Source organism: Nannobrachium achirus (genome assembly GCF_963921795.1).
Source record: "Nannobrachium achirus genome assembly, contig: SCAFFOLD_44, whole genome shotgun sequence".
Classification (NCBI taxonomy): domain Eukaryota; kingdom Metazoa; phylum Chordata; class Actinopteri; order Myctophiformes; family Myctophidae; genus Nannobrachium; species Nannobrachium achirus.
The window spans coordinates 740,294-754,771 of NW_027664878.1; positions in this window are offsets into that span (position 1 = coordinate 740,294).

Consider the following 14,478-nt stretch of genomic DNA (forward strand, 5'->3'; position numbering starts at 1 on the left):
TGGTCGTCGTGGAAGTTGTAGAATATATGCAAAGAAAAACTTTTGTTAGTTCCGATGCGGTCCGAGCCAGTGCGCTGGAGACGGCAGCCATTACAGAGAATGTTTCAGAGATGTAAACTCCGCCCTTTGAGCAACTACGTCATGACGCAACGTGACGTCTATGTGACAAATCGTTCAGATGACTATAATATTAGCTTTAATATTACTGAAAGAGGACAAAAGTGCTCCACGCACGCAATATGTTTCAGTTAGTAGAACTCTTTAACACATTTCAAGTATTTAATACATAATCCAATTAGTGTTTTATTGCATCAGGGATTACAGTGTAGGGTAATTTTCAGTCTCATTACACTACACTATAAAGGAAAAATTACTTCAAAAATCACACCCGTGTGAAGTGGAGCTGTGTGTGTGTGTGTGTGTGTGTGTGTGTGTGTGTGTGTGTGTGTGTGTGTGTGTGTGTGTGTGTGAATCATGTGTACCGATTTTTGTGACATTTGAAGAAAATATGTAGGAAAAGGAGCAAAAAGTGTGTTTTGGAGAAAATTCAAGATGGCGGAAAATCTATCATGGCGCAAATGGGCGCCAAGGAATCCAGGGAAAAAATATTTTTAATTTTCCGACCTACGGTTCAAGAGTTACAGGCCAAAACGTAAAGTGGGGTGTTATGGCGCCACCATGCGGCCAAATGACACAATTATTTTTTATTTAATCCTTGAAATCATTATGAACCTCCTCTCCAAGTCTTGAAACTCTAGCCCCTATGGTTTGCGAGAGACAAATAATTGAATGTGAGTTTTTGCGATTCCCATTATAAGTCAATGGGGAAAATTAATTCACTAATAAATTAATATCAATTAAACTATTGAACCTTTCTCTTAGCAAGTGAGACATGTCTGGCTGCAGACCACAGATTAGGGGGGCGGATTGTGTGAGGGATGCTATTGGATAGTATGAGAATGACTCAATCCGCCCCCTGGAATCTCAATCCACCCCCTATGACGTTGCACGGACGGGGCGGAAGTCTGGTGAGGGAAATGTTTCAGAGTCCTGCTGGACTTAGAAGAAAAACTGATAAGCCGTTTTTCTTCTGAGTCCTGCTGGACTTAGAAGAAAAACGGCTTGTGAGGGAAATGTTTCAGAGTCCTGCTGGACTTAGAAGAAAAACGGCTGGTGGGCCCGGGGGGTCCCTGGAGGGGGTCCCCGGGCGGCGGTGCTCGGAGGCCCGCCAGGGACCACCGGGGACCGCCGCTGGTGGTCCCCGGTGGTCCCTGGAGGTCGCCAGGCCCGGTTTTCGGGGCCTGGCGCCGGCCCTGGGGGTCCGCGGGGGTCCGCGATGGCACCATCGTGTGCGGGGCGGCGAGCCGGTTCCGACGGTACCAGGCTCGAGCGCGAGGCCCAAAGGGCGGTTGAATAGGAGCCTAAAGCGTTTGGCGAGCTTGGGTATCTGCTATAGATGCGAGATTTTTTCTAAGTCCAGAATATCCACAGGTCCCCATGGAGCTTGCTGGTATAGAGGCCGGCGCTGGGTGGAGTGTGGCCGAGGAGGGAGCCCCTAGTCGGCCTAGAGGGTGTGGAGGGTCGGCCCTGGTGCTCTGGAGCTCCGAGCTCCAGGCTCCCTGGCTCAGTGCCCACTTTAAGCACTGACTAACACTAAAAGGCAGGGGCAGGGGAGACAAGCTCAGGGGGTCCCCGGGACCCCCAGAGAACCAGGGACCACCTTTTGCATCCCAAACCCGAGTAGAGACACCCATCTGGGCCACTTTCCGCCCAGCACCAGCATACTCGACCACCTCCGGAGCTCCAGGGCCGGGGGGGCAGCGCCGTCGCCGGCCTGCCCCACCGAGAGTGCCCCCCAGGTCGGCCTCGAGCGGCGAGGGGCCGGCCCCTGGAGCTCCGAGCTCCAGGCTCCCTGGCTCTCTCCCCCCCTCCCTCCTTTGAAAAACTCTCCAGAGCAAAGTGGGAACTTCCTCCATCAGGAGGGTGCCCCGTCCGTGCAACGTCATAGGGGGTGGATTGAGATTCCAGGGGGCGGATTGAGTCATTCTCATACTATCCAATAGCATCCCTCACACAATCCGCCCCCTAACATACTATCCAATAGCATCCCTCACACAATCCGCCCCTAATCTGCTGTGGTCTGCAGCCAAACCCACTTGTAGCAAGTTACTAGCCCACGATTCCCGAGTAAGCCGGTCGATTTGACATATGGCGCGAGTGTGTGGTGGCAAAACTGTGGGACTAGTAGCGTGCCGAAGTCAGGCTACAAGTCAGGCTACATACACACACACAGACACACACACCCACACAGCCACGTATAGGGAGCCTGTGTTTCACACAGCTCCAAAAAATCTGCTTTAAGTGGGATGTGAGGGGTCAAACTAGGGGTTTTAAATTATTCTGGATCCATTGCAAGCATTTGTTTTGCACGATAAACATTCCTTGGACTCATGGACGGATTAACCCCCACGAGGGCCCCAGGCCGCTAATTTTTTAGGGGCCCCCCACCCCCCATCATAACCCCTCCTCCCTCCTAACGTGCACTATCCAGCTTGGATTTTAAGCCATGATGATCATCTGTGGACCAAGAAAGCACCTGTAGACAACAGAGGAGGGGCCCACACATTTGTTTTTGAGCGGTGGCTCCTATACGTGGCCGTGTGGGTATGCGTCCGTCCGTCCGTCCGTGTCTGTCTGTCTGTATGTAGCCTGCAGTACCTTTTCTGACCACACATGTTAAGGGAGGGGCGCTGTTGTTCAGGTCAGGCACACTCACACACACGTGTACACACACACACACACACACACACACACGCGCGCGCAGCCTCCACCGCTCAGTTCACACGAGTGTGATTTTTTGATTAAAATATTAATTTAATTTTTGTAAATTGTCATTGACCACGCGGGCCAGTTCCCCCAAGGGCCCCTGAGAGCCAAGGGCCCCTGGCAACGGCCCCACCGGCCCAATGGTTAATACAGCCCTGCTTGGACTACGGCCAACAAAAATATGGGTTAGTGATGAGTCATCAATTTTCACAGTATTTTGACATAGTTTTGTTGCCTTTTTACATTTTTGAATTTGTTAATACATTGTTTTTTAATAAGTGTTTTATACAGCTGTCCTGACAGTGGGTCACTCCAGTCACCACTGTGGAGTCATGCCGCTTACTCTCCTGAGACAGCTTTAGAAATTCCATCTGCCAAGCACCATGCTGGTTAATTTCTACACTGCCATTATTGAGTCCATCGTTAACTTCGCCTTCATCATCATCTGTTTCCCCACTGCAGCGGCTAAGGACAAGGTCAGCTTGACCTTATCCTTGGTCAAGGTGTGTCCTTGGTTTGATTGATTGATTGAAGACTTTATTAGAAGTTTGCATAGGAAAAGGTACAGTTTCATGACGGTACAGTTCACTGGTACAAGGTCTACTAAAAGGAGATCCATTGAAAGCCTAAGCTTATTTCCACTGGAAACCATTGAAGTATCTCATATAAAAGATACTTCAATAAACATGTCAAAGCATAATTACCAGCCGGTGATACACTCGGCAGAGAGGGTGATCGGGGGTGGGCTGAGTGGGCGGGCCGTGAATAGGACTAATCAGCGCAGACTGGTCTCAGATCTTCAGTCTGCAGGATGGAAGAGGAGAGAGAGAGACGTGTGGCGTGTAGCCGCGGCACCATCACCAAACATGTTAAGCTTTCCGAAATTACTGTCAGTAATATGGTGAAAATGTTTAAGGTTTGTTGTTTGCTATATTATTATCGTCACATTTATTAAAGTTACATTATAGACAAGTTAATGACTTTATAGGCTGTGCTTGGTGAACTATTAAAACGTTTTCTTGTTGTAGAAAAACTCCCACACATCATGTAATCTTGATGTGTTTATCTTTATTAACGTAACTAAACGTCATGCTTTTGGCAGACTTTACAATTTCGCATTTGAAGAAGACTGCCAAACATTTTCTTCGTTTGATCATCACGCCTTGAACCACCTGCATGGTGCAGGCATTATTTTATATAAATAATTTTGTCAAAATAAATAAACAATTAAGTAGCCTATGGCCTTAGGCTACTTAATTGTTTATTTATTTTGACAAAATTATTTATATAAAATAATAATACAGTCGAACAGTAGGATTGCCTTATTAATGGAGTGATTAACGAAACCAGCCAGGCCACATGCAGCCCTTTGATGTATGCGCCCTTTGCCGCGTGATGTGTGCGTGGCCTAATATGGCCTAGCCCTTGGCCTTGGCGTATCGTATCCTAGGCTACTACTTTAGTGTTTATTTATTTGTACAAAATTATGTATAGGCTATAAAACTAGACCAGGTCAACCTGGTTGTGCCAGACCCCGGTTCTGCCAACCCTCTGGGCCTATAAATTCAATGGTACATTTATAGGCTGTCTGTCCCTTTATAGGCTGTCTGTCCCTCCCTCATGTCATCATCATTTGTGACATCATTGTGACCAAATATGGAGAAAAGATATGAGGCCACGATGAGGTAGCGGCCGTGGTGCGGGTCGCACGCCGCCATCATGTTCTTGGCGTCGACGCCAAGAACATGATCACCTTTGCCTGACAACCTTTGCCTGACAACCTTTGCCACAAAGCCTTTTGTAGGCCGACCCAGAGGGTCTGAGGGTCTGTCGGTCAACCTGGTTGTGCCAGACCCCGGTTCTGCCAACCCCCTGTCTGTCATCATCATTTATGACATCATGCCTTTTGTAGGCATGTCATCATCATGTCATCATCATATATACCCTTTATATAGAAAAGGGACAGACCGACATTTGCTTATGTAGGCCTACCCATTTCATGGGTCTGGCAATAATATAATCGAATTTGCCTCATTACATTAAAAAACATTCTGTCCTTGATTAGTGGACTGACGCCATTAACGAACCCAGCCTTGCCAGTCCTGTGATGTGTGCGCCCTCATTAACGAACCTAGTTTTGCCTGCAGTCCTGTGATTTGTGTGGCCTTTGATGTGTGTTGTGTGTGTAAGGGCAAGGAAGGATAGACCATGGCCTGCTATAAGCTCAAATACACATTTATGGATGAAGCTTGTGCAATTGTGATGTTCATTAATATTTTTGAGTGCCTGACTGTGTTAGCCTGCATATAGGCCTACCAGAGAGAATCCCATAGCAGTGGTGGGCAACTTTGATGATAGAGAGGGCCACTATATTTCCACCTTCACTCCAGAGGTCCACATTGCATGTTGCTACATCCTACTTTGTCATTCTAGTATCTCATACAAAATAGCAGATCTACTGACTTGTAGATCAACTATGTTTACTTCTTTTGAATTGGAATCCTGAATTGTTATTATCATTTTTTTAATTGGACTCATGAAATGTAACATTTTCGTTTCAAATGCATTTAGTTTTTTACTCATTTGAAATGTATCAACTTAAACACAAATACATTGGACAGAAAAAATGTAATTTTACTACTACTATAAATAGTACAGGCAATCTAAGAAAAAAATGGGCCAACATTGAAACAAATTGCAACACAAACTCTTTCAACTTTTTTTGTTTCATAAATATGTTAGTAATAACATATCAAAAGTCCTAAGAAATCCAAGTGGTGGAACATAGTGAAATGGTGGAACATAAGTTGGCTCCCATCGACTTTCTATACAGGAGGAAAATACCCAGAAAGAAATCTGCTTTAAGTAGAATGTGAGGGGTCTAACTAGGGGTTTGTCATGATGCTGAATCCATTGCAAGCATTTGTTTTGCACAAAACACATTCCTTGGCCCCAGAAAACGCCCACAAAACTGATGAAAAGTGATGATTCATCACTTTTCATCAGTTTTGTGGGCGTTTTCTGGGGCAAATGCTTGCAATGGATTCAGCATCATGACAAACCCCTAGTTAGACCCCTCACATCCTACTTAAAGCAGATTTTTTTCTGGGTATTTTCCTCCTGTATAGAAAGTCGATGGGAGCCAACTTATGTTCCACCATTTCACTATGTTCCACCACTTGGATTTCTTAGGACTTTTGATATGTTATTACTAACATATTTATGAAACAAAAAAAGTTGAAAGAGTTTGTGTTGCAATTTGTTCAAGGTTCAACCCTAGATTGCCTGTACTAAAAGCACTTCATGTTTGGAATTGTAACAGCTGAAATCAATAATATATCAGCATTCCAATATTAACCTGCAGGCCGCATTAAGCCAAGGTGGGGTCCCCATGTGGCCCCCGGGCCCCCAGTTGCCCATGTATGCCATAGAGAATGCCGGCCGGTCAGGTTTTATCATATATCCTGTGGCATTTTGCCACAGGATATATGAAAATCCCTGGCCATGGGTTATGTGTTTGTGGGTGTGGAGGAGAGAGGTTTAATCAATATTTTTTCAGGTGACTGCAGACTCCATCCACCTGCAGACTCATGGCGGGGATGTCCTGCTCCCCAGTATTTCTGGTTTTTTTGATGGGGACGACCTCATGGATGTCCATGATCTAGAGGTCTGTGGGGATGACAGCCCATCCCAAAGCACAGGTATGTCAGCCTTTCACCATCATCAGGGTATTTTTCAGCCATGCCTTATACCCAAACTTCTTTGCCCCCTTTTTTTTTTTTTACTATTTTGAAAAACATTTTAAGTAGTTCAGATAGCTGATCTACAACCTTACAATGTGTTGATGTAGATTGGCTATTTGACGTATTTTAAAATGTTTATAAATTAGAAACAAGTGCTAAGAGTTTTATGGATTAGGTGTAAGGTATGGATGAGAATTTAGCAGTATTGTGTCATAACATCAGAAGTAGCCTACTTATGACTTTTCTAACATTGTGTGCCATCACCCCATGGAAACACCCCTATTGTTAAAATGTTACATTTAAAGAACAAAGGTATTTCAATTGCTGATTTTTGGTGGGGTGGGTCCAACTTAATGTTGGTGTCAGGCACATGCACACAGACATCAAAGGGGGCTTGAGCCCCTGCCCTTTTATCAGTCTCCAAACCATGACTTTTTGAGCGGTGGTCAGTCACACCGTCTCCATAGCGTGGCCGTGTCTGTCTGTCTGTCTGTCTGTCTGTCTGTCTGTATGTAGCCTCTGGTGTAGCCTGAGTACCCTGGGTGACCAGAGAGGTGCTGTTGAGTCTAGCCTGCCCTGAGCATCAACTGCAATACACACACACACACACACACCCACCCCACACACACAGGCACCCCTCCCCCCCACGACCACCGCTCAGTTCACACGGGTGTGATTTTTACTATTGTGAAAGACATGCAAATACCCCCTTTCCATGACATACCTGGAATCATTCTTCTTACGCCACATCTAGAATATTGACTTGATAATGCTTAGTCCAGTGTGCTATCTCACATTACAATATTACTACCAAAAGGCCCTTTTAGACAATTTAGCCCCTGCTTCTATAACATTCTCTGCACATCCCTGGCTGGTGTAATGATGGTGAAAGTACAATTTGATAGGGTTGAACACCCAGTAGAAGCACACTTTGGACACCTTGAGAAAGAACATTTCAGAAATGTGAATAATGTGAAATGTAAATGTGACAGTCTGACCACAAACTGTCACTTTTGTTCATTACCTGCCTGGCAATGGTGCACAATTGTTAGTTAGGGTGTATGGACAAGAAACCACAAACTGCATGTTCACAGCTACTTTATTCAACAGAACACAACCAAACAAATCACAAACTCTGACATTGCTCACCCTGGCTCTAGTCTACAGGATCCAAAGAGTCAGGGTGGGGTTGGATGCTCTATGTAGGTGCCAGAGACACAGATGGGCTCACTCAGTCCAAATTGGGAGAAACTATTCCCCGTCTGTGGATAGGGGTTTGGAGGAAACCGTATGTGAACATTCAAAGTGTTTGTCAATGAGGGACAATGGACACTGGTGCGAAGTAGCAGAAATATATTTTCAGTTTGTTTCATTATGATGTCTGTTTATTATGAGTTAAAGTTTGCAAAGCTCTTATGATGCAATATCATTCACCCTATTATAATTTGGGAGGGGCCATGTGGTATTTAAGGGGTGAAGTGCTCTAAAGTTGCCAGTCTGCTGTTTGTGTCTGAGTGGGGAACTCGGGAGCTGCTTTCATAAGGTGAAGTGTTTTGCAAACTGTATAGTTATTAAGTTAAAAGCATGGTTAAAATGCATTCAGGCCTATTGTTAATTTGTTTATTCTGTTAATATCTGAGTACTTTTGCTTTATTTAGCTGAGTAGTAAAGTCTAATTATTTCGTTATCTGAGTATTTGAGCAAGGCAATGATTCCATTAGGCCTACAGTCACATACATTTAAAGGCATATTTCACTATCATATTTAGATATTTGATGTAAATGTTTTCATGCCCTTCGACCCCCTTACACACCCTTTGTAACTTCAAACTCTATTTTGACCAAGATAAATTCATCAAAAACGCACATCTTTTTCTTCTGGTGATTCATACTACCACCCTACTACGTTAAGAGACAAAATGTTTTTTCAATAACTTTTTTTCAATAATTCTTTGGGAAAATGGAAAATATATAGATGGATATATGAGGAGGGTAGTATAAATGTTTTTGATGAATGTAACATGGTTAAAATGGAGTTTTAAGTTACAATGCATGCATGTGTATTGGGACGGAGGCGTCCTGCAGGTGGAGGTCCTGATAACAATTACATAAAATATCTAAATATTGAATCAATAAAACTAACAACTGTTCAGGGATTAGACAAAAACAGACCAAAGTTTTTTTGAAAGTGAAGCATCCCTTTTCAGAATGTGGAATCAGAAGATGGCTATATTGCTGTCAATTAGCAATTGTGAACATTTTGTGTTTAATTTGTATTTACTAGATCTATATAATTGACAAGCAATTTGACTGCTCGATTATGTTTACAGCTCCTGCTGCACAGCCGGGGCCTTCCCAACCGGGGCCTTCCCAGCCGGGGACCTCTGGGAACTTTCGGTTCTCCAACAGGCAGACGGGGGCGGCAGCAGCAGGACGTCCAGTGCCGGCTCCCCAGCCCACAGTTCACAGATGGTATGTAATCTAATCTAGCAACTTGGATTCGAATTGCTGAATTTTAGTTGCTTGCAGCTAAGCAACCCACATGAACTTGTAAACTGGTAAAGGTAACATGTCTTAAGTTAAACATGAACATGTGATAAAGACAGAGACTATCTTTCCCACTATTTCAGCCCCACCTGTTCAATTTCTTAAAATTAGTATGATTATTAGTTTCTGATTATCTGGTACATTTTCTCATTTTACTCATACCCCTGTTTTTATGTTGCAGCGTGGTCACAACATTTCAATACTATCTATGCGCACTGCCTAGTAATTCAAACGTTTGTATCATTTGACATTTTCATTATTTCATTCTACATAACTTCAACGTTCAGTAAAGTACCAAATAAAACCCCAAACAGTTGGTTGATATTATACATACTCCTTTATGGGGAACCTTTCTGTAGATATTTGTGTGGCGCCACTAATCAGAGGCTCTGGGTTGTCAGTCTGTTCAGAGACATAGAGATAAACCACACTTGGTGTAGTCTGACATCTCTTGGCTGTTCGCTTGTTTGGAAGCATGTATGTTTGTTTCATTTTTGAGAAATTATATTTTTGAATATTCTTTTTTTGAAAATGTTTAAATTCATTTAACATTTCTTTTGGACATGCCTTCATTTTGGAAATTTTTGGACATGCGTTCATTGCCTAGCAAGATGAAAATAAATGTCCATAATGGCTAAATCTTGGTTTGTCTGTTTAATTACAATTACTTGAACAACAAATGTACAGCTACAACACAAAGTACAGCCTTTAACTAAATGATAACTTTTATTGCATTAAAAAGTGTACTTTGTTTTAGACAAACGAATGCACTTCAAACTCCACCTGTCTTATTGTTTATTTGTACTATTGTCTACTTTTGTCTTCACAGCCAAGTTTTCATTGGCAAGATTGTGGATGGGAAACTGACTAAGGATGACAACGGAAAACACGTAATTCGATATAATGACGATGTGACCCTGGACATCCTAATCTCCAAGGTCAAGGCCGCCATGAGGACGACAGAGGAGATAATCCTCGTTGACACCCATGGTGTCCAAATATTGGAGAGTGAAGACACCTCAGGTAAGTAATGCTTACATAGTTGGTCTGAGCCTTATCTTAATGAATGCCGTGTTGCATATAGTCATAGATTTTAATATTTGTGTATGTATACTGGGTATCTGCACATTTCCAAAAGTGACAATATAGTAACTGCTATTACCTTTTTATTTACTGGACAAATTGTCAAACATTCAGAAAGGAGTGAACATTTGAAAATGGGTCTACAAGCTCATAAAATCGTGTCAGTCATCTGTGATTTGCCTAATATGTGAAATGACATACAAGTGAATCAATAAAGGCTCTTTATTCTTAAAGCAACTCTTTTATATAGTAGTTCAAAAAGATGACAGCCACAGCCCCATCCCATGACATTGATATAAATATTCAAAATTGATAGCAAGGTATGACTTTTGATGCATTGAGAGATGTAGTAAGGACATCATTTGCCAGCACAAGGTTGTTGCTCTTGAAACAAAATGTAAATAAAAATGTCTATAATTATTTTCTGTATTTCTTTTTAAAGACCCATTCTACTGGAAAATGTCTGCTAGAAGGACTGTGGTCTTAACACCGGAGGAGCTTCAGCTCCTCCAACGGGTCAAGCGGCGAAGGACACGGTAAGATGTATTGCATGTATCTAAATGTGTGTTTTCTGTGTGCGTTTCGTTTTCTACACCTCTGGACGTGCTTGTTAAATTATTGGAATGCACAAAACCTTTAACTACCTGTACACAGTATAATGGTCTTGTGTTGACAAACATGGATGTATGCAAAGTGTCAGTTAAAAGTATTCCTATTTATAGTTGCACAACTGATTGATTTAGCAAATGGTACAATCTTGTGGCATCTAATAGTAATCTAAGCTTGCTTTTTACTTCAGGATCAAATTAATCCATTTTTCCTTCATCCTGCAGTGGTGCTGAACCTGAGGTCAGGTCCCAAATTGACCTACTGGTCGAGGCTGCCCAAGGCCTGGGGCCAGTGGTGGATTCGGTGAGGCAGCTCACCGAATTTGCAAGACCCCACACCTACCTTCTCACCCCCCCCCAGAAGCGTGCAGTCTCGGAGACTTTAAAGTGCATGGTCTGCCAAGGTTTGTCAATCCCTTATTGTATTCTTGGACTTAAAGACATTTACACTAAAAGGATGGACATTGATGCTCATTAAAGAGATTCATGAGCTCACAACACATTGCTCCAGGACCCCTTGTGGTTTCATTTGTCAGCTATTTTCACGTGACAGAATCATTGTAAGCTGTAATGATAAATTATGTTTCAAATTGTGTTCAACAAAAGTCTGCTTTGCGCCAAAATGGGTACACTTTTGCAGCCCTGTGTACCCAGTGGTTTTGTAGAATGCGTACCTAACACTATGACTGAACAATGTGGTGTTCTCTACTAACAGCACTGAGTTAGAAATTGGTAATGGGAATATTAGATTGATTGAATATTAGATTGATCTCCTGATGTCAAATGCTTGACTCTTGCAGATTCCATGAGGCACCCTGTGGTGTGCTCACTGTGCCGCAGCCTTGTGGGGTGCAGGACCTGCGTGGAGCGGTGGGCCACCGAGGGAAATCCTGCAGACATATGTCCCAAATGCCGTCAGCCAGGCCTCCAGGCACGGATCTTCGAAATCACTGGACTGGAGGACATTTTTGCGATCCACAGGGATAATGTCGCTGAGTAGGGTGCAGGCCCACTGACCTATCCCTGTGGATCACAAAAATGTCCTCCAGTTCCGGAAGGACCCCCCCCCCCCCCCACCCCACCCCACCCCACCCCAGATTTTTTTTTTTTTTTTTTTTAATTTTTTCAATTTGGGACTTGACCTCAGCCATTTTTTGGGCCCCCATAGCCTGTGCACATCACGCCCTGACCTCAGGCATAATTTTTTTGGGCCCGTCGCCCTTCTTTGGCCCCCCATAGCCTGTGCACATCACGCCCTGACCTCAGGCATAGTTTTTTTGGGCCCACCGCCCTTCTTTGGCCCCCCATAGCCTGTGCACATCACGCCCTGACCTCAGGCATAATTTTTTTTGGGCCCACCGCCCTTATTTGGCCCCCCATAGCCTGTGCACATCACGCCCTGACCTCAGGCATAATTCTTTTGGGCCCATCGCCCTTTGGCCCCCCCATAGCCTGTGCACATCACGCCCTGACCTCAGGCATATTTCTTTTTTGGGCCCACTGCCCTTCTTTGGCCCCCAATAGCCCTGACCTCAGGCATAATTCTTTTTGGGCCCCACTGCCCTTCTTTGGCCCCCAATAGCCCTGACCTCAGGCATAATTCTTTTTGGGCCCCACTGCCCTTCTTTGGCCCCCAATAGCCATGACCTTCTTTGGCCCCCAATAGCCTGTGCCCTGACCTCAGCCATAATTTTTTTGGGCCCCACCAGATTTTGTTTGTTGAGAAAATTAAAAAAATGTTTATGACACTTTCATTGTACTTGTCTGTTTCTTTGAAATGCAAGGAGTGTTTATTTATTCACTGAATTCAGAGTAAATGCTTTTCTTGGATTAATTTACTTGTTTAATAGCCTAATACAGCATATAAAGGTAATGTCTTTAGCACTGTTCAGTAAAGCAAGTTTACACCTAGTATCTTGTTGAATACCACAATGGTTTGAAGTATTATGCTGTGATTTTTAAAGTAGTAGTTCACCACTTTTCCAGGAGTAGTTCACCACTTTTCAACCTGTCTTCATATAATAGATTCTGACTAATGTTCATTTTTATTTTCTATTCAGTCTGGGTCTCATAGGAGAGCTGTCAAATCCTTCCTACCGGTGACCAAAAATATTAAATGATATTTTTGAAAAAAAATAAATATATATATATATATATATATATATATATATATATATAATATTATCACGAGAACAATGGCTTCCACTTTAACATTGCACATTTTTCAGGAATAGAAAGCCTGCAGTTTCTATTAGCTTGCATTTCCCATTGATGTCACCGGTAGGAAGGATTTGACCCACCCACAGCTCTCCTATGAGACCCAAACTGAGTAGAAAAAAATTGTGATATTTTATCATGAACATTAGTGAGGACCTATTATATGAAGATTGGTTGAAAAGTGGTGGAGTGCCCCTTTAAGCAAATTACCGTACTGTAAAATGAAGAGTAAACACAACTGTCTACGTTTTTGTGTTCAAAATTAAACTTCACATTGAGCCTTAGAGACCCATTAGACAGCAGGTCTAAATGTAGACCAAAATGAGATAAAACAACTAATATAGAAGTTGAATTTTAATACACAATACCCACACAATATTGATATTAAAATGAGTTTCATTTTAATATCCAAATGTTTTCAAATGATTTGAAAAAGCATTGCTCCATTTCATCATCCATAAAAATATTTTGAGCAGTTTAAGGCTCTATATTAAAACAACACTCATATACAATACAATAGAATTAGGCTATAACAAGGTTAAAACTGGGACATAGTGTGTTATTATGAGCTGTAGGTTTTAACAAGCTGAAAGAGACCATGATGGAAGAGCTGCTGGAGGTGGGAATTGAAGAGATTTTAATCAGTGCAGCAGAAGATAATGCGGGCAGAGGCACAGTGATTAGATTTATTGTGGGCTCGCCTGGAAGGCGAGCACACGTATGTTATCTTCATTATTTATTTCTATACTATACTAGTCAGTATCCTCAAAACTTTGGCGCGCTTCATCTCTTAAACGCTTACACCTTTCAACACCATTCAAATTTTTATGTGTTCAGCTTACTGAGGACAAGTGTGCGTGTATTTTTCTTTTTGAAATGTTTTGTAGTATAAATATAAAAAAATAAAAATGTTTAACTTTAAGCACCCAATGCATTTCCAATGGGTTTAGTAGAGTGGAGAGAAGGATAATAGACCCATGTTTATGTTAAGGCGCTGTGGCTGCAGTGTTCACACTTCAGATATGCTATCTATATCATTGCGTTCACACAGGTCTGCTCTCTGATTTGATCCAAATGTCTAAGCTGTGTGATGTATAAAACTATAGTTATAGTTAAAACTATAAATAAATGTCCCTCTCCACTCTACTGATTACACAGCTGTGATCAAGAATCAAGTCCGGGCGATGGGATGTAAATCCCATAGCCATATATCCTAGAGCCCGCAGGGACAGTCAGCCATATTAGTGGTTGTTGTTGGTTGTCAGGGAGATATCAAAACCAATGCATTTCCAAGTCAGATCCACAAACACAATAAAAGCCATGCTCCACTCCTCAGTCTGGAGTGGCCACATAGAAGAACGCCTTGGTTATAGACATAGTGGAGGACAGATGTGATCTGGGATTGTTAGCCTACAGTATATGCACTCAATATACTCCACTACAGTTGGAGTCCAT